A 17,010-nucleotide genomic window follows, 5' to 3' on the forward strand; every position below is an offset into this window, starting at 1 on the left:
CTGCATACGACCGAGACACACAGGGCCAACACCCGGCATCATGGTGTGGGGAGCGATCTCCTACACTGGCCGTACACCACTGGTGATCGTCGAGGGGACACTGAATAGTGCACGGTACACCCAAACCGTCATCGAACCCATCGTTCTACCATTCCTAGACCGGCAAGGGAACTTGCCGTTCCAACAGGACAATGCACGTCCGCATGTATCCCGTGCCACCCAACGTGCTCTAGAAGGTATAAGTCAACTACCTGGCCAGCAAGGTCTCCGGATCTGTCCCCCATTGAGCATGTTTGGGACTGGATGAAGCGTCGTCTCACGCGGTCTGCACGTCCAGCACGAACGCTGGTCCAACTGAGGCGCCAGGTGGAAATGGCATGGCAAGCCGTTCCACAGGACTACATCCAGCATCTCTACGATCGTCTCCATGGGAAAATAGCAGCCTGCATTGCTGCGAAAGGTGGATATACACTGTACTAGTGCCGACATTGTGCATGCTCTGTTGCCTGTGTCTATGTGCCTGTGGTTCTGTCAGTGTGATCATGTGATGTATCTGACCCCAGGAATGTGTCAATAAAGTTTCCCCTTCCTGGGACAATGAATTCACGGTGCTCTTATTTCAATTTTCAGGAGTGTAGTTTGGACAAGAAGAGAATAGAAGCTTCCGAAATGTGGTGCTACAGAATAATGCTGAAGATTAGATGGGTAGATCACATAACTAATGAGGAGGTATTGAACAGAATTGCGGGGAAGAGGAGTTTGTGGCACAACTTGACTAGGAGAAGGGATCGGTTGGTAGGACATGTTCTGAGGCATCAAGGGATCACCAGTACTGGAGGGCAGCATGGAGGGTATAAATCATAGAGGGAGACCAAGAGATGAATACACTAAGCAGATTCAGAAGGGTGTAGGCTGCAGTAGGTACTGGGAGATGAAGAAGCTTGCACAGTGTAGAGTAGCATGGAGAGCTGCATGAAACCAGTCTCAGGACTGAAGACCACAACAACAACAACAACAACAACAACAACAAGTAATAGAGCTTCCCTTTTACAGTTTCCAGAGGCGCTAGTGAAAATATCCTCGTCTCTGATGAACACTCGCTGTCAAGGATAACGTAATGGGTCCTCTTACTGAAGAAGACGTCTTCGAGCCACTCACATATCTGCGAACCTGCTTCTTACGCTCGTACCTTCATTAACAACCTGCAATGGGACACCATGTGAAATGTCTTCGGAAATCTAGGTATATCAAAATTGCGTGTCACCCTTCATCTAACGTTCCCATGCGAGAAGAAGGAAAGCTAAATTTCACGTGAGCGACGCTTTCTGCATTCGTGCAGATTTGTGGACAGACATTTTTACGCCTAAGTTAAAATATTATTTTTTATCTCAGAATATGATCATGGATTTTCCAGCAAACCGATTTCATGGATTCTTGTCTGTAATTATGCTGGTCTATTTCCTTACCGATGCTATATAGTGGCCACACCTGTGCATTTTGCCAGTCGTTTCTGACATTACGCTGGGCGAGAGATTCGCCATAAGCTCCAGCTTAATAAGGTGCAACTGCTGCAGTGTACTCTCTGCAAAACCGACTAGTGTTCCATCCGAATCTGGCGACTTATGTTTTCAACTCTTTAAGTTGCTTCTCTACGACATGGTGGTCGAACAAGTTAAAATTACTGTTACTTAATTGCAAACAGATAATTATCAACAGTCGTTCTTCCCGCACACCTTCTCCTTCTGAAAGTAAAAGTGGGACACGTAAGTGGGGTACATGATGTATCCTCCACCCACGCCTTGTGATAGCTTCCAAAATACAGGTGTTGACCGTAGTTATAGCCAGAGGGCATTGTTTATAGTGGTGTATCATAAGTCACCACTTTCGATTCCATGCATCGTTCATCAGCCTGGAATCGCTTTTGGATACATATTCACAAATCAAATCTACTTGCCGGTGAAGTTATTCTCTTCAGGCCAATCGGAAGTTTTTTTAGTGTAACTTGTAAAATCCTGTGGTCTTTTGACATCTTAGTACAGGCGCTGCACTTTACTGACATTGCTACGCACTACGTTACTATAAGATATTTAAAAGGTAACAAAACTGTGGTGTCAGCGCCAGACACCACACTTGCTAGGTGGTAGCTTTTAAATCGGCCGCGGTCCGCTAGTATACGACGGACCCGCGTGTCGCCACTGTCAGTAATTGCAAACCGAGCGCCACCACACGGCAGGTCTAAAGAGACGTACTAACACTCGCCCCAGTTGTACAGCCGACGTTGCTAGCCATGGTTCACTGAGAATTACGCTCTCATTTGCCGAGACGATAGTTAGCATAGCCTTCCGCTACATTTGCTACGACCTAGCAAGGCGCCGTATTCAATTGCTATAATACTTCTGTATTATCAAGAGCAATGTTCTACAAATGTGGATTAAAGTTAAGAATTCCAGAAGCTACGTACTTTTCTTTATAGCATTCATTACGTATCCCGTTTCAGACCGCACGCCAGCCTGCGTGAGTTTAAGCGCGTGCCTTTCGGCTTCCTCTCATTGTGTCTAGACACAACATATTTGGCGACGAGGATGGGATATGTACTCAATGCCCAAGGCATACATCCCAGTCCTGAGCACCTTCGTGCCATACAAGACTTGCCTTCGCCGCAGAACTTGAAGCAGCTACAGAGTGTGCTGGGATAAATTAATTATTACAATAACTATGTTCCACATGCCTCTTCCATTTCAGTTCCGCTTCATCGCTTACGCCGTAAAGCTGTTCCGTTCGTCTGGACGGCGGAATGCGAATGCGCCTTTCGCCAGTTGAAATCGGCGTTGCTTTCTACTACTTGCCTTACGCCATTCGATCCCCAGAAACCCCTTTTGTTGATGGTAGATGCATCAGATTTCGGGATCGGTGCTGTGCTTGCGCACAAAGATGGTTCGTATGACCGCCCTATTGCCTTTGCGTCCAAATTGCTCTCATCAGCGCAAAGAAATTATTCACAGATCGAGAAAGCAGCTTTGGCTCTCGTATTAGGTGTTACAAAGTTTCACGATTTCTTGTCTGGTCGTCACTTTACCATCATCACAGACCACAAAACTTTGACATCGCTTTTTCATCCGAACAAGCCTGTACCTCCACGTACAGCGCAGAAATTCATTCGCTGGTCTATTTTGCTCTCGCGGTACCGCTACGATATCTTGTATCGGTCCACTGCTAAGCACGGAAACGCCGATGCGTTGTCCCGTTTGCCTGTTGCTGAGGATAGAGCATTCGAATCTTCCGAACTTGCTTGCCTGTTCATTGATTCGGAAACCGATGACGTGGTCGAATAGTTTCCGATTGGTTTTCGTCGTGTAGCTACAGCCACAGCTGCCGACCCTGTCCTTGCTACCGTTTTGCGTTTTGTTGCTACGCAATGGCCCTTGTCAAAGTCAAGGATCGAGGATCCGTTGGTTCGCCAATTTTTTGCTCACACGGACATGGTGTTTTGCTGTTGCGTTCTGATAATGATCAGTGCAGGGTCGTGGTTCCACGGTCGTTACAGTCCTCTGTCTTAAAGCTTCTCCACCAAGGACATTGGGGTATAGTGCGAACGAAACAACTTGCTCGTCAGCACTGTACTTGGTTCGGAAACGATGCTGCGATTACGAATATGTGCTCTTCTTGCATGGCGTGTGCCGAACAACAATCCGCGCCACCGCGGAAATTCTTTGCATGGCCAAAAGCCACTTCCCCTTGGCAACGCTTACATATCGATTTTGCTGTTCCATTCTGGAATGCTCGATGGTTGGTTGTGGTGGATTCCTTCAGTAATTTTCCTTTTGTTGTCCGGATGTCTTCCACGACGTCTTCTGCCACAATCCAAGCGTTGTCCGCTATCTTTTGCATTGCAGGTCTTCCGCAGACTATTGTTTCCGACAATGGCCCACAATTCATGTCCGCAGAATTTCAGTCATTCTGCAAGGCCAATGGCATTCAACATCTGACATCCGCGCCGTTTTCGCCGCAGTCAAACGGTGCCGCTGAACGTTTGGTCCGGACTTTCAAGTCCCAGATGTTGAAGTTGAAAGAGTCGCATTCTCGGGAGGATGCGTTATTGCTCTTTTTGTCCACGTATCGCTCTCAGCCACGAGATGGTCGCTCGCCGGCTGAGTTGCTCCTCATCGAACCTTGATGTCTTTGCTGCATCCGCCGCATCAGGTTCCTGTGCAGCGGCAGCCACCTGCTTTTGCTCCAGGCGACGTTGTCTACTACCGCAACTATCGCGGTTCACGGCGTTGGCTCCCAGGGCGCATTCTTCGCTGCCTCGGCCGCGCGATGTATTTGGTTCTGGGGGCCTCTGGTGAGGTGCGTCGGCATCTCAATCAGCTGCGCCTCTGTCGTCGCCTGGGTTCTGCCGCTCCCCGTCTGCTTTCAGCGACGGTGCCGTCCGGTCAGCGCCCTGGAGACCCATCTACTGGCTCGCCTCATCCCCAGGTGTTACCGACGCTGCCTTCCATTTTGCCCCATGGCGACGCGCCGCCACCGCCGCCGCCCGCAGTGGACGCGTCGCTGCTACCGCCGGGCGCCTCCCTGGGTCACGCGCCGCCGATCGCTTCCCGTGACCAGCTGTCCTCCGCAATGGAACTTTTGCCCGCTCCGGACCAGCTGTCGTCTTCGCCAGTCGGGTGCTCCGACTCGATGGAGGTCGACCCTTCGGCACCTCCTGACTATCTACGGGCGCATACACCTCATGTTGGCGTGCACCCTGGACTAGCTTTCCAGGTGTTTCCTAGCTCCCCTCGGACCGAATGGCCGGGTGCGTGTGGCACAGCCTCGCCTGTTGTTAGGCTCCCCACCTCGTCGCATACGTCATCATGGGGTCCTCCCCACGGCGGGCGGAAGCCTTATAACACAACCGTTCGCCGATTTGCGGGGGAGGAATGTGGTGTCACCGCCAGACACCACACTTGCTAGGTGGTAGCTTTTAAATCGGCCGCGGTCCGCTAGTATACGACGGAACCGCGTGTCGCCACTGTCAGTAATTGCAGACCGAGCGCCACCACACGGCAGGTCTAAAGAGACGTACTAGCATTCGCCCCAGTTGTACAGCCAACGTTGCTAGCCATGGTTCACTGAGAATTACGCTCTCATTTGCCGAGACGATAGTTAGCATAGCCTTCCGCTACATTTGCTACGACCAAGCAAGGCGCCGTATTCAAGTGCTATAATACTTCTGTATCATCAAGAGCAATGTTCTACAAATGTGGATTAAAGTTAAGTATTTCAGAAGCTACGTACTTTTCTTTATAGCATTCATTACGTATCGTGTTTCAGACCTCACGCCAGCCTGCGTGAGTTTAAGCGCGTGCCTTACGGCTTCCTCTCATTGTGTCTAGACACAACAAGAACTCTTACCTGTGCTGAAATGGCAAAGGTTTAACCAGTACAAAGCCACCTGTAAGCCTCCTGCTTAGTTCCCTATTTTCGATAAATATTGTTTCAAGAAGATGCTACTTCAAACATGTGCTCTTATACTGCATTGAGTCACCATAAATGTAAAAGAGTGAGTGTGAATACTGAAGTTGAAGGTAATCGGTGTAGACAACAGTGTACCACTTTTTCCCTCCGTTTCTTAATGAAGTGAAACCTAATCAACAGTATTGTATTGAATTTAACTACCGTTAACCAGATACCATCAACGACTAGGAGAGTAGTGTGTTGTCCACATGCTACCGTACGATGACGCCATCGGCAAAGGATGATACAGCGATCGGTCATACGGCAATGAGGCCTGAAAGACTAGAATGCAGAAGTTTCTCTTTCTTATCATTAACTTACACCGCGCGCGGTGGAACAATGGATAGTACATTGGACTCTCATTCGGGAGGTCGACGGTTAAATCCCGCGTCCGGCCATCCTGACTTAGGCTTTCCGTGATTTCCCTAAATCGCTCCAGCCAAATGCCGGGACGGTTCCTTTGAAAGGGCACGCCCGACTTCCTTTCCCGTTCTTCCCTAATCCGATGAGACCGATGACCTCGCTGTTTGGTCTCCTCCTCCACATTAACTTACAGGTAGAATCCAGTTAGAACGTATCATGCTCAGACAGAGATTCGAAAACAGGTATTGGACATTAAGAGTGCAATGGGAATTCCACTATTAAATGCAAAGGAAAGAACGGATAGATGGTAAGAGCACATTGAAGGCCTCTATGAGGGAGAAGACTTATCTCATCACGCGGTAGAAGGGAAAGGGAAGTGATAGGTGATCGAGTATTAGAATCACAATTTAAAAGATCGTTGGAGGATTAAAGGTCAAATGTACAAGAAGAAACAGGCTTCGATTGAGAAGAGATAGGTGATCCAGTATTAGAATCAGAGTTTAAAAGAGCTTTGGAAGATTTAAGATCAAAATCGTAGGAGGGATAGATAATATTCCATCAGAACTGTTATAATCAATGGGGGAAGTGGCAGCAAAACGACTAGTTACGTTGATATGTATAATGTATGAGTCGGGCGATATACCACCTGACTTCCGGAAAAATATCACCCACATAATTCAGAAGGCTGCAAGAACCGACAAGTACGAGATTTGCCGCACTGTCAGTTTAACAGCTTATCCATCCACGTTTCTGACAAAACGAACATATAGAAGAATGTCAAAGAAAACCGAGGATGTGTTAGACGATGATCAGGAAAGGTAAAGGCGCCAGAGAGGTAATGCGAACGTTGCGGCTGATATTGGATACAGGACTAATGAAAAATCAACACACGTTCATCAGCCTCGTCAAACTCGAAAAATTGTTCGACAGTATCAAATGGTGCACGTTGTTCGAAATTCAGAGAAAAAGAGAGATACGTTATATGGAAAGACGGGTAATATATAACATGTACACGGACCAAGAGGGAGCAACAAGAGTGGAAAAGGAAGTGTTCTGATTAAAAAGGGTGTAGGACAGGGATGCATTCTTCCGTCCATTCTGTTAGATCTACACATCCAAGAATCAATGACAGAAACAAAAGGAAGGTTGGAATTCAAACTCAAGGGGAAAGGATATTAATGATAAGATTCGCTGATGACATTGCTATCTTCAGTAAAGTGAAGAAGAATTATGAGATATGCTGAATGGAATGAACAGTCTCTTTATGTTGAGGTATAATGAAGAGATGGATTTTAGACATTAGTTAGGTACTGAGCATTACAAATACTGTGATCAATGTGGAGAAATAGATCAGGCTACTATGAATGTTATTGTGGAAAATATCCCATTGTTGTTGTTCTTCACATAGGTGCTATGGTAATTGTGATATCAGAAACTTTATTTAGTAATTCTCATGATATTACACGATAATAAAATTATAAACAGCCGACCAGCTGCAATGGATAAAGAAATTCTTTACCTAGGTTTCGACAAATAAAAAATTGTCTTCTTCAGAAGGTAGCCTAGGGTCAATGAACATCATAGCTTACATTAGAAAAGTATGCAACTTAAGCCAAGAATAAATTTTAACAACAATTAGAGAATTCTTGCATTACAGAAATATGATAACGACGACTGGTACTTACAATTTTACATTAGTAACGACTAATGTACGATCGCCGTTTTTACAATTGTCGGCATAAATCCATTTGTCAAAATTCTGCTATTCACCGTATGGTAACTACTCCTTTATCACCTGCCGATCAACAAGAAGAATTGAGTGTCATCAAAGCGATTGCGGTTGATAATGGGTACAGTCACAATATGATTGATTGCATGTTCAGTAAGAAAACTTCCCAAAACTGTTCGACTTTGAACAATGACCTCCCCACTGATAGCAAAGAAGGTAAAAAATTTATTGCTATTCCTCTCTTGGGTAATATATCGTATAGGATAAAACGTTTTCTAATGAAAAAATATAACTTCAAAGTCTCCTTCTCTACCGATAACAGTGTAAAGAGAAATCTTTTACATTCAGTTGAGATCGCTGGCAATTGGCTTTCCAATTCAGGGGTTTACAAACTAACCTGTAATAACTGTCCTTCATACTATATTGGTCAAACAGACCGAGCTGTGAAAACAAGATACAAAGAACACTTATTACGTAAAAAAGTAGCGGATATACACAGTTCTACTTTTGCTGAACACCTGATAGCCAGTCATACGTCCAAACATTTAGAAGACACTGTTATCCTACACAGAGAAGTCAAAGGGCGTAGATTAGATCTGTGGGAAGAGTTACAAATTTTCAAACATCTTCAGCTCAACGACGGTAATAAACTGAACGATCAGTTGAACCTTGCTTGTAGACAATTTTTCGAAGGCTTTAAACCTGTACTGTTTATGGTATAACATTAATGCTGGTAACCTTAGTGGTTTATTTCCTCAGGAAGCTATGAAGCACCTTCTATGCTCCAAGCTCACTACCCCTTATGTAATGGTGGTTTTCTTACGATGTATATTGCAACTACATCGGCCCTTATGTGATTTTGCCTGACTCTAAAAAAAAAAGTCTTGGTTTTCCCTGTGAATGTGTATTAACAGGATCGTGTACCAGTGTGTGTAATTCTTGCTTGACAAAAGCCATTATTGTCAATTTTAAAGTTCTGACATATATACCATTTGTGGGCTTCACTACCATAGTAATGTAATTTTGTTTATTTTGATTGAATATGCCACTGGGGGCAGGTTCCTCTGCGTAAGCGCCACCTGCTTTTTGATGTACAACTGCATTACTTGTACCAATGCTCCCATAATGTTATTACGGGAGTGTTAATTTTCTTTTGTATTGTCACTTTACCTAAGGACGTTATTAATACTGACAATTTACACGTTGTATTTGTACGCCAATTGGCACATGTTTGTCGGTAAGAGCGCCACCTGCCCTGGTTGCAGAGTAACTACGCTCGCCGACTACACTCAGTCGGTTGTGAGCTCTGCAGGATCCAAGAACTAATTTGTATTTACGTGATAAACCCTAAATCTAGGGCTATCTTTCAATTTTGACAAACGGATCTATGCCGACAATTGTAAAAACGGCGATGGTACATTAGTCCTTACTAATGTAAAGTTGTAAGTAACAGTCGTCGTTATCATATTTCTGTAATGCAAGAATTCTCTAATTGTTGTTAAAATGTATTCTTGGCTTAAGTTTCATACTTTTCTAATGTAAGCTATGATGTTCATTGTCCTTAGGCTACCTTCTGAAGAAGACAAATCTACATTTGCCGAAACCTAGGTAAAGAATTTCTTTATACATTGCGGCTGCTTATAATTTTATTACGTGCAACCGTTACTGTTGTGCAGCTATGTACAAAATATTGAAGTTCCTGCCTGCCGAGGTATCAAAACCTGCATCCAGGTACTTGGACATCAAATTAAAAATTATGAAAGCAGGTACGGCTATTGACTTTAATCAACAGTGCCTAGATAAAGACATTACCCCTGATTATATGAAGGCGTACTTAAATTAGAAACAGTGTAACAAAGTGCCTCCTGTTAAAAGGAAATTTCTGATAGCATAGTAAATTTGTACAAGAAGAAGATGATCTTAATAGTGAAGCTTACTGTATACGCCTATTTTTAACAAAGGCTTTTAAAGAACTTTTTAATTTCCAAACTGACCACCTGTGGAATAGTATTAGCGAATGGCTCTTTAATCGTAAAGAAGAAATTAGGGCCAGACATGAAAGAAAGTGGTTGAAGTTTAGTAATAGGACCACAAGTAAAGATGTTAATATAGCAGACAATAGTGTCAAACCTCAGTTTTACGAAAGAATACTGAATAAAACCAATAGTACTTTTACGCAGGCTTAAAATGACTTGTTATGTAAAGGCCTTAAATGTAATTTGCTTGCTCAACTCGATAAAGATCCTGTCATCTGGAATCTTATTGTAGATCTTAAAATCGGTGTGATATCCATTAAATTAGAGAAAACTGAGCAGGTCATCTGTGCCTACGAATTTAATAACATAACAGAAAAAGAAATTAATCTCTTACCTAATGTTCAGTAAGGCATACATAGTATAGTATAAAGCATTAATCGTAAACTGAGAGAACACGACGCGTTAGTCACTAAGAGTGACAAAAGGAACACTGCTGATTTGGCTTATAAAAATGAATATATTGAAAAGACTGTAAAGTTTTTTGAGGAAAATGACATCACTGAGGTTACCGTAGATCCAACCGCGGAATTGCAAAAAGAAATTCGGCGTACTTTAGCTAGTTCTGTCAGTTTGTTCAATAACTTCCAAAAGAAATGCCTTATAAATATGAACCCGACACCACCTGTGCTCAGAAGTCAGTTTAAACTGCATAAACAAATTCACACTATTCGCCCTGTAGTGAATGGAATAGGTAGTCCACATCACAAACTCGCTAAGCGCCTCCATTTTAAAATTAAAGATGCTTTCACATTTGAAAATAATTTTTCGGTTAAAAACAGCAAGGAATTGATCAACAATATTCAAACTGTAAGATGTTCACGTGACACTAGACTGGTTTCCTTTGACATCGTTAGCCTTTATACAAATGTCCCTATCGATGTGACCATAACCCTTGTAAAAATGAATCTACTAAAACATAAAAAACTAAGTGAAATTCATATTGCGGAACTGATTAGTCTGCTTAATGTCGTTTTGAAATACAATTATTTCACGTTCAATGGGAGAATCTATGTACAACCAGATGGTTTAGCAATGGGTAGTCCCCTCGCTGGTATTTTGGCAGATGTTTTTATCAACGCTCTGGAAATAACGTTCTTCAATTCAAGTTCAGAATTACGCCACAAAATCCGTTATTATGGACGTTACGTTGACGACATTATCATTGATTTTGACGGTAATGATCATGAGTTAGAGCTTCACTTCAATACTTTCAATGGTTTACATGAAGAAGTTTCCTTCACAAACGAACTTCAGAATGAAAAATGTGAACTTAACTTCCTTGATTTAACGATTTCTATACAGAATAATTCCTTCAATTTCGACATCTTCTGTAAAGAAACGTATTCAGATAATGTCATCCCTGCTGACTCAACTCATTCAAAAGCTCACAAACTTGCGTTTTTTGATTCTGCTATTCACCGTATGGTAACTACTCCTTTACCACCTGCCAATCAACAAGAAGAATTGTCATCAAATCGATTCCGGTTAATAATGGGTACAATCAGAATATGATTGATTGCATGTTCAGTAAGAAAACTTTCCAAAACTGTTCGACTTTGAACAATAACCTCCCCACTCATAGTAAAGAGGGTAATAACTTTATTTCTATTCCTTTCTTGGGTAATATATCGCATAGGATGAAACGTCTTCTAATCAAAAAATATAACTGCAACGTCTCCTTCTCTACGGATAACAGTTTAAAGAGATATGTTGTACATTCAGTAGAGATCCCTGGCGATTGACTTTCCAATTCAGGGGTTTACAAACTAACCTGTAATACATGTCCTCCATACTATAATGGTCAAACAGACCGAGCTGTGACAACAAGATACAAAGGACACATATTAGGTAAAAAAGGAGCGCATATACACAGTTTTACTTTTGCTGAACACTTCCTGATAGCCAGTCATACGCCTTCACATTTAGAAGACACCGTTATCCTACACAGAGAAGTCAAAGGGCGTAGATTAGATCTGTGGGAAGAGTTACAAATTATCAAACATCTTGAACTCAATGGCGGTAATATACTGAACGACCAGTTGAACCTTGCTTGTAGACAAATTTTTCGAAGGCTTTAAATCTGTACTGTTTATTTTATAACATTAATGCTGGTAACCTTAGTGGTTTATTTCCTCAGGAAGCTATGATGCACCTTCATTGCTCCAAGCTCACTACCCTTTATGTGTTGGTGGTTTTCTTACGATGTATTTTGCTACTACGTCAGACGTTATGTGATTTTGCCTGAATCTAAAAGAAAAAAAAATTGGTTTTCCCTGTGAATGTGTATTAACAGGATCGTGTAACAGTGTCTGTAATTCTTTCTTGACAAGAGCCATTATTGTCAATTTTAAAGTTCTGACATATATACCGTTTGTGGGCTTCACTAATATAGTAAAGTAATTTTGTTTATTTTGGCTGTATATGCCACTGGGCGTAAGATCCTCGGCGTAAGCTCCACCTACTTTTTTTATGTATAACTACATTATTTGTACCAATGCTCCCGTACTGTTATAAGAGGAGTGTTAATTTCCTTTTGTATTGTCACTTTACCTAAGGACGTTATTAATACTGATAATTTACACGTTGTCTTTGTGCACCAATTGGCACATGTTTGTCGGTACGAGCGCCACCTGCCCTGGTTTCAGAGTAACTGCGCTCGCCGATTACACTCAGTCGGTTGTGAGCTCTGCAATATCCTAGAACTTTTTTGTATTTACGTGACAAACCCTGATTCTAGGGCTATTTTTCCAGTATAATGTAAGTTTTTATGCTTGTTCAATCAAACAAAGTAGAAACTCTGATATTGCTTATACATTTTTACCATGGTAATATAAAGAGAGCTGTTCTTGAAATGCGTATAAAGTACATCACATGCCCACTGTTATAAAAAAAAAAGGGTCACAGCTCTGTGCTCACAGGATTCTTTAATTTGTTTGCAATAGATATACTAATTAAACATTTTAAATGGCCACACTACAACTAGGTTTCCCAATTCTGTGATGGAATGTGCATGTTCACATTCTGACTGTGTATGGCTAGAAAAACTAATTCATGAATGTCACAGTTACCATTTTCTCCATGAAACTGAAGCAGACATGCTGCCAACCCTGAGAAAGCCTTATCATCTACAACACAGAAATCTTTTGACAGGGCAGGGTGGTGTAAAATTTCTGAGCTCATTAATCCATAGGTAACTGCATTAAAGTCCTCCTGGCAGTTCCTTCACCAGGTCCATCATCTATTCTTCTTTTTCAAACCTAATGGTGCTGTACTATTCAGCAGTCGATCAGGTACAAAACATCTAAAAACGAACATAATTCTAGAAATGTCTTAAGCTATTTCTTAGTATTTGGATTTGGAAAACACTTTATTGCTCTGATCTTATCACATGGCCTAGAAATTTAATCTTACATCTCTTCTTCAATTTCTGGTGATTTTCTATGACCTCTGCATTTTAAAAACACTGTAAGGCTCTTTATAATAAATCAGGATTATCTTTCCAAGCAAGGGTAGCCATTAAAATGTCCTCTACACGCAATGTCTAATGCAGTTATAGTGCAGTGAAGAGGCATTACATTGCCAAATCGTAATACACAAAACTGACAGCTTCTTCCTGCAAGTCTGAATGCACTATATTTTCTAGATTAATCTGGTAGGCTCACCTGTACGTACAAAACTCTGGGTTAAATGCTTGTATAGAACTAGCTAAACACCATGAAATTATTGCAATTGTTGGTCTAGATTTTCTGGTCTAGGACTAATTGGGAAAATGACTTCATTAACAACCCATTCACCTAGTATAAGCCAGATATTACAACCAGGCTTAACTATGCTACTAAGGGTTTGCAATAAGGTGGCAGCGAGGGTTCTATACTCTCTAACATCTCATGTACCGGTATATACTTGTTAACTACTTCCTGTTTTGCCCATTGGTTGGAGTATGAGCTTTGACAGAAAATTGTTTGTGGGTAACTTTTCCATGCAATATGGGTAAATGATGTGAGATTTGGAAAATTTATCAAAATCATTTACATACTATTATAGTAAATATATTAGTTTAGAATGTTCGTGAGAGTAAGTAGTTGAAGATTCCATTATCTTGTAATCGATGTGATGTTTGTTACTGTTTACTGAACTATAGTGTGCAGGGTGACCGTTGATGTGTCCTTATTTGGCCTTCTTGAACTTGATTGTAATATCTACCATGTTCAATGTCGGTTTTTATTAAGCTTGCAACATCAGTTATCACCATCGACATTAAAACAGCACTTGCCCAAGGAGGAATCTATTTTTGTGTCGATCTCCTTCAGAAATTCCGTGCCCAAAAATGCATTCTACAATCAAACCATCTGCAATCAGGAATAGGTGGACAACAGTTTCATTTCCTGTAACTATTTGAATCTGTATCTGAACTTTGAGATGTCATTACCTGATACAAATTCCGCCAGTAATCTTGTAGTTTTGTACTAGGTGGGAAGGTACTCTTGTAATATCAATATTTTGAAGATAGCTGCACAACAGCAACGGTTCCACGTAATAAAATTATAATCAGCCAACCAGTTGCAATGGATAAAGAAATTATTTACCTAGGTTTCGACAAATATAAGTATGTCTTCTTCAGAAGGTAGCCTATGGACAATGAACATCATAGCTTACATTAGAAAAGTATGAAACTTAAGCCAAGAATACATTTTACCACCAATTATAAAATTATTGCATTACGGAAATATGATAACGACGATTGGTACTTACAATTTTACATTGGTAAGGACTAATGTAGCATCGCCGTTTTTAAAATTGTCGGCACAGATCCATTTGTCAACCTCAGATGTTAAGTCCCATAGTGCTCAGGGCCATTTGAACCATAGCTCAGCAGCACAGCAGTGGTTGACGCCCACTACTGTACAGCCACATTTTGTCGTTGGGGTCATACACTGGCTCGGATTCCAATAATCCTTATAGTAAATTGATAACGCAGAGCTAACTACCGAGATGGATTATGAAGTGGCATTACATATAGGGAATAGTTGGCTTTAACCAAGGATGTAGACGAGATACATGAAATTTATGTAGAAACAGAAGAGTCCCTGAGTAGTTCTGCTTACCAAAATGTGACCAGTTTAAATGCGTCTGTTGAAAAGACGATCCGCCTTTCGATTGTTTTGATGTAATGGGACAAATCCAAAGACAGGAATACCTCCAGTGTGCTGAATCTATACGGTCACGTCAGAGTTACACTGATGAGCCAAAATATTATGATCACCTGCTTAAGAGAGTAAAAGTTCATCTCTGCAATGCAAGACAGCAGCAGATCTGTGTGACATGGCTTCGAAAACTCCTTGGCATGCTTCCTGAGGAATCTGGCATCAGATGTCTGTAAATACGTCGCGAGATTCCCAAAACTATTGGGTGGAGGTTAGTGGGTGTAAAGCTGGCACTCGATAGTGAAGCAGATGTTTTCCATTGGTTTCAGATCAGGGAAATGTGGTGATCGAGACATCATCGCTAGTTCACCAGCAAGCTTCTGGACTTATGAATTGGACAGTTACCCTGCTGCATCTTGTGATGTGTTTCGGGGAAGACATCGAGAAATAAAGGCTCCACCTGGTCTACAATATTGTTCACGTAGTGCACAACTTTCGCGGCACCGGCACTTTCATTACCACCATGTTTTCCATGGAAGCCCAAGTGAACACAAGGCCTCCCCCCCCCACCCCACCCCTCATACCCCACTCCAGTAGCCTGTGTTCGTGATACAGTTCATCATGATTTGAGTAGCCATTTGTTTGGATGACAGTGTATACGAATAAGACTATCGATCTAATGTAACAAGAAACATGATCAGCTGACACCTGCCCACATTCCAATCTCAGTGATCCCATGTCCACGACACATTGTCATTGGGTCAACACGAGACGATATTGAGGACATGTGCTGCAGAGCTTCTTCTTCTTCATTGTGTGATGAATTGTGCTCCAAAGCACTTTCGCCAGCACCATCATCATACTTTGTCAGATCTGCCATAGACCACTGCCTCCAAATTCTATGGTGAGACTTTGATGTCCAGCATCTAATCACTTACTTGTGGATTCAACATCGTTCAATAACTTTCAATAGATGTTCACAGTAGCTGCATGGGAACAAGCGGCCAACTTTGTCATGTCTATGTATTTCCCCCATTTGGGCCCCATGTCACCAATTGAATGATTCCTCATTTGTGGCTGTTCAGCTTATATACTCTCTTTTCCATGAGATGTGCCTGCAGTACCTTGAAGTAGCATTCTGTCTCGCAATAGACACTGGTCATAATGTTTTGACGCATCTGTATATAAACTATAAGTCACATAGCAATAACAGTAAAACGATTTAGACAATTATATTCACTGTGTCTCCAAAAGTCGAAGCGACGTGATGACACTTATAAAGAAACAAGTGATGTCCTTCCCAGTGTCATGTGTAAATAACTCGGGTTACCTCTATAGCGCTGCATTTCCGTGATGCAACTGTGAAATTGTTGGTGCAGCGAGAAATTTTTTTCTGGACGTCGGTTCACTAAGGGCAAGCATGCGCGCAAGTTTATGTTTCCGTCTCCGGTACTGACAAAGAACCACACTAAAACTCGTTTCAGCAGCTTTCTCGCAATGGGATTGCAATACGACTATTTTCTGTATACATAGTTTTTTCTATTAGCATTTTTTATCAAACTGTATTTAATATTGATGATTGTTGATCTTAAGACCGTGAAGGTAGTTTTTATCGAAAACGCACTGAAAAGCATCTGCAAACGTAATAAAATGAATGTCACTGGAATGGAAGCTATCACTGAAAGGGGAACTCAATCAGCAGAGGAAACAAATGACGGCTATTGCCTACTAGAATGTTTCTGAGTGCGTTTGTGGGAGCCAAGGGGCGGAAGTGAAGGTACGCTATCGACAGCACCCAAAAGTGCTCTTTGCACTTTCTACTCTCACGGCAGGCAATCTATTTTTCTGGAGGCGCCGATAAATCTGAAACTGGAAATTGTAGCGATAACTCACGACCTTGTTGCATACCACTGTGCGAAGGAAAATGCCTTGAGGAATGGACGGTACTCTGTTCAGTAAAAGCAGAAGGTAAATGCATGGCACTTCAGCATTTCGAACGAAGATGAAACAGAATGGGCCCATTGTTACCGAATTCTGTGGGCAAATATTTTCTCCCTCTCTCCTTCAAAGTTTACGGATGCGCAGACATTATAAGCATAAACCGAAACACATGGTATTTCAGAAAGATTCACACGATTTGACAATACTACCTTTGGGTTTTATGTAACCTGCAACACCTTCCAATACCACATGTATGATTTTCACATTCTCTCCCTCTCTACACATAAACTACTAGTCC

Source organism: Schistocerca cancellata, chromosome 2 (assembly GCF_023864275.1).
Source record: "Schistocerca cancellata isolate TAMUIC-IGC-003103 chromosome 2, iqSchCanc2.1, whole genome shotgun sequence".
Classification (NCBI taxonomy): domain Eukaryota; kingdom Metazoa; phylum Arthropoda; class Insecta; order Orthoptera; family Acrididae; genus Schistocerca; species Schistocerca cancellata.